Source organism: Amblyomma maculatum, chromosome 1 (assembly GCF_055883805.1).
Source record: "Amblyomma maculatum isolate TAMU_Amacu chromosome 1, ASM5588380v1, whole genome shotgun sequence".
Classification (NCBI taxonomy): domain Eukaryota; kingdom Metazoa; phylum Arthropoda; class Arachnida; order Ixodida; family Ixodidae; genus Amblyomma; species Amblyomma maculatum.
In genome coordinates, this window is record NC_139344.1 from 238,409,461 (window position 1) to 238,414,609 (window position 5,149).

Consider the following 5,149-nt stretch of genomic DNA (forward strand, 5'->3'; position numbering starts at 1 on the left):
AACAGCCCGTGGTTGCACCGAGGTAGGGTCAAGGGTATCCTCTTTGAGACGGAGCAGTACATCTTGTGTGCATAGTCCAAGGAGGAATCCATGCATACTGTGTAGGGGGCAAAATGTTGACATCTGCAAGGTACCACATCAATCGCATGTTGACCATGATATTCATTACTCTTTACACACGCAATAGATTAAGGAGATAGGACGGAGGTTGGATGAGGTGTGTAGTGGCTTGTCAAGCTTCGGAATGGCTTTTACCGCTGAGAACTTCCGAGTGGAGGGCAGTACCACAGCATCCCAGACTCAGTTAAACTCTTCGTGGAAAGCTTGCTTGTAGTTGGGGGTAAACTGCGTAGGCCGGCCACGTACTCCTACCTGATGGACTCCCGGAGTACTACGCGCATTAGCATAATGCGGGGCATGCTCCAGCTCGGCATAGGGAAGGGTCTGATGCGTGGTTCCCTGTCCTCGAAAGGTTCATCCTTCGTACATGGTGTCTGTGGTTCAAGACATCTGCAGGAAGAATACCTGAGCGGCCTGATTGAGCCCAGATTATTTCTTGGAGTACCACGCACGCCGGTCTTCCGCTGGCAGAGAAGAGAACGCCGGATGGCCCAAAATTTAGATGGATGAGTTTGCTCGTTAACAGATTCACACATAGTCATCTCATCGAGCGGTCTGATGAGAGCGTATTTGTATAATTTTCAACGGAGCGTTATGTTATGTAACCTTGTTTTGTGGTACGCAGCACGACCAGGCCTCCTGTACTGTCCGGGAATCCAACGTCTTTTATTCCATAGGTTGACAAAGGCCGATCAGGCTCGGGTGGCCAGGAAGAACCCGAAGGCTCTTGGCGGCCCTCGTTCGGCTTCGCATAGTTGTGGCACCAACTTTTTAATGTTCTTGGGTGGAGACGTCTGCCCCAGTACCTCACGGAATTTATCGCAGTGTGCATTGTGGCTTAGCCTTGTAGTGGCGGCTTGCTTAACCTTCGTGTTGACATGGCCTGTGCGAAAATGTATAAGTATAGGAAAGTGTTCACATCCCATGCAGTCATCCAACAACTACCATCGAAATTTTTGTGGACGGGTGCTCAGTGTAAGATCTGGTGGCGTGTGCGTCTACTTGAGGACATGTCTCTCCTATACAAGTGTGGGCTTGGGATGTGTTGAAGAAGTGCCAGCCCGTAATATTCATCATAGCCCATTATTTGCAGCCCTGGCCCATTGACCTCCTGAAGGGCGATAGCTAATCGTCTTACCTCGGACTCTTGCCTGCTGAAGAACCGGGCGATTATGTCCGCACGTTTGCTGCGAAGCGACCGTAATTGCATTGTGGGACGGTTTCTCACAACAATGGCCCTCAGGAGTTAGCCATGGTGAGGCTGTGTGGCGTTAGAGATACTTCAGTTTGGACCTGCCTGAGAGGTAGCTAGAGCACGCGCTGCCGCGGTTGTTGGATGAATAGTGCCAACGGGAAACGTGTCCGAAAGCATAAGGCGCTCCATGTTGGTGTGGATGCTTGTTTCTATGGCCTGGCTAATACGTTGTTGGACCCTGGCGTATGAACTGCTCTAAATGTGAGGATACTGCAAGAGCCCTGTCTTTAGCTTATCTACTTCCTTTTGAGTTGACTTTGGCGTTCCTTACAAAACAGACTGCTTAGTGAGCGCACTGGGTGAACTTGGTGAAACTGACGAAGCATTTTTATGACTGGCTGTTATTCGTCTTTCTTCTGTTCAGCAACTTTTGCGTAGGTGTTTGGCTGCTTTCTAGGTCTGCGAGGTGGTGTAGAAACTGCGCCGTGTTACCTTGGCTACCGGTGTGGACGAGTTTTGTTCCATTCCGTTCTCGTATTCGCTGTTCTGGCGGCCCCGTGCTCGCCTTTTCTTGCGTTCATGTTTTGCAGGCGGTTTACGCTTTTTGCGCAATTTGTTAGTTTACTTGACACCATTTTGGACCATTTTTGGCCGTAGTCAAATGAGAACCACCGCAATTCCGGCATCTCGGTTTCGTGTTAATGTATGGCGTGCCTGTCGCTACAAGCCGCAAGTGGAGAATCCTGATGCGTCCGCGTTGGGGCATTGCTCCTTACGATGCCCAACCTTGTGATATATACCACAAGCCACAACTCGTGGACGGTACGAAAACACACGGACTGTGACGGCAGTCCGACTTTGTAGGGCAGGCTGTTGCCTTCAAAAGTGATCATGGCAATGCCTTTGTCACCAAGTGGGCGCACCTGCAGGATTTTGCCCTTGTGGCAATACAAATAGCTCATTACTTCCTCAGAAGTCATATCGCCCGCATTTCTAACAATTCCTCTGATTTTATTATGGTCAGAGGTTTCGCATGCTTGAAACGGGGCGTCCTTCCCACTGATCGGCACCCAGCTAACTTGGACCAACGTTTTAGAACATTCGGTTTGCCCTAGCACCGTAAAAGAAATTCAGAGGGGTTCAGAGTCGCCTATGCTAACCTCCAGTATTTTTTTTTTCACTACAGTTGAATAACTAGTATAGACGAATCAGCTATTTTTTATTATTGACTTTAGAAAAAAAGTGTGAATGTAAATGTCATAGGTCTTCTCGAGAAACGGATAGCTACGTAGTTTCCATCACGCTACGACTTACGCCTAAATATTTATAGGTTTTCAAAAAAAAATGTCACGTGACCAGCTGTTATTTTAAATCATTTGCCTTGTGCGTACATCCACCTTAATCGTAGAGAGCACGACCAAGAAAAGCGGCTTTTGTTATCTCGGACGCGTCTCGAGGGTTTAAAGTGACGCCGCAGTCATGAGAAATTTTTTTATTGCGTCAGGCGTCGTTTTCGGCAGGTAAAAATATCCCTTTGTGTAAAGGCTAGTTTGATGGAAATAATGTAGGTAGCTGTTTTTAATTAAAACAAATAACTAATTAGTCTTTACAAATTAACCAACTGTAGTGAATGAAAAGGTACTGGAGGCTAGCATATAGGCAACTCTGAACATATCCGAATTTGATTCACTGTGTCAGGTCATACCGTATTTTCTAAAAAACGGTGTCCAAGTTAGCTGCGACAGCCTATGTACCGAGAAGTGCATTGCGAGCCTCCTGATCCACCACGTCAACGGTGAGCTGGATGCTGTGGCCTAAGTAGTGGACCGAAAACTCTGGTTTTACATCTTACTCAGGGAGACGGTGATGAGTTAAATGTGGCGCGTAATGACTGTCTGTCCGTGTAAAGTATTCATCAATGATGCGCCATGGTTGTTTAGGACAAAGGATGATGGTGTGTTGGTATATTTGCGCGGGGCCCTGTCGGTCGGCGTTGACACGCCTTTCGTGCCATTCTGTTTTTACCGCTGATAACTTTGTTCCAGACGCCTCCTTCGTTCCGAGAAATAATGGGAGTGGGCAGCGTTTAATTGACTTTGGCCAGTCGTCTGGGGATAGTCGTACATGCTGCGGGTAGTGTATTGCCGGTCGATCGTCAACAGGAACGGTTCTCGCGCTCTTTTCAGTCCGTTTGGGGCGGTGGAAATGAAGCGAGATTCATGAAAAGTATTCTGACACTTGCCTTCCGTGCTGTTAGACTCCTCAATGTCGGCAAGGGCAGAAAAGCGGTTGCTGCATGGCAGCAGCTGCATCCTTGGAGCCATTACGGCCCCTTGCGCATTCTTCACAAGAATCCATGGGCTTGACTGGCCCACAGCGGTTTCTGACGCAAGGTCGACACCTTCGGGGACGACACCTGGTCGTTTGTTGTGGTCCTGCGAGGTCAAACAAGCAAGAAAAAAGAAAAGAGAACTTCGACGGGGTAATACCTGGCAGCGGTGGCCGCCAACAGAAAGCCGGATGGCAGGGACAATTATGGGCTCAGATAGCAGCGTCCCAGACAGCAGTCACTGAAGCGGGAAATAACAGTCCAGTTAGGCAGTAGCACACTCGCAAACACGCCCGCCGCTCTCTGTGGCCGGAAGTCGAATCTACTGTATCCCCGTGAAGACCAAAAACCTTACTTAGGTCGATACAGTAGGAAGCGGAATTTCGGCTTCAATTAGGCGTTCATGCTATCACGTTACACTTTCGCTTCATTCTTGTTGCTGTTATAGCGATGAATTGCACGTGATGTCTGAAAGTTGAATTCAAGCACCACGCGGTTTTATCTCCCCGTCGCTTCGGCCATCGTGACTGCTCTCCTCGGCTACAATCCTGAGGATGCGTGCACGTTGATAGTGGGTACTAAAGTTAACTAAATCCAATGTCTACTTTTAACGAGTGAGCCTTACAGCCATCACGGCAGGGAAATATTACCCGCCACCATCGGTGTCGATCCTTTGAGGCCTCGTAGCCTTCAAAAATCACCACCTCTGGAAGGCGGCAGCTGGTGAGTGATACGGCAAGGCACTGTTGGATCGGTGGCTTGTGTGACTTCACGAAACCAGACGACATGGTCGAGATGGAAGCAGCTGCCAACTAGGACAGCTCCATTGCTCCATCGTACACACTGGGATCCTTGCACTTCTCTTATTAAGCCTTGCAGCCTCGAAAAATGCAGATCATGCCTCTGGCAGGTGGAGACCGGGTGCAAAGCCAGACAAAAAAGATACGTAGAAGACGGGGCGACAAAGTTTTTCTCTTCATTTCGTTGTCACCTGTCATTTATTTACATGGGTGGTAAAAAGTAACTAACGTCCAGAAGAAAAGCAATAATCACGCACAGATGCCAATCTCATCATGTGCGATTTTTACTGAGAGAAATATGAGTTTTATATCTCTTTTTCTGTCGGTGCTTCTCCGGCGGGGAGAGAAACTATTACAGTCGATTTAGGCTATTTGGCTTAATGTGAAGTATGCGCGTTAGCATTTTCGCGTTTCACTTCGCTTTCAGCTCGAAGATTGAGTTTCAAGTTCAGGCTTCATTCAAATATGGGAGAAATCGGTGACTGGTGACCTTCCTTTCAATAAAATTTTGGGAAAGCATAAAGCCGCTTACAAGGACTATGCGATATGGTTGCATTCTGGAGTTACTGTGCACGGATGGATTGATGAGCACGACGACGTGCTGTGTGCACAGCGCGAGAGAGTGGCAGAATTACACTGATTAGGTATGGCGTAGTGCTCTCGTGCAGTGGCCAAGGAAGCTTGCCTATCTCCCGCGGGATGAAA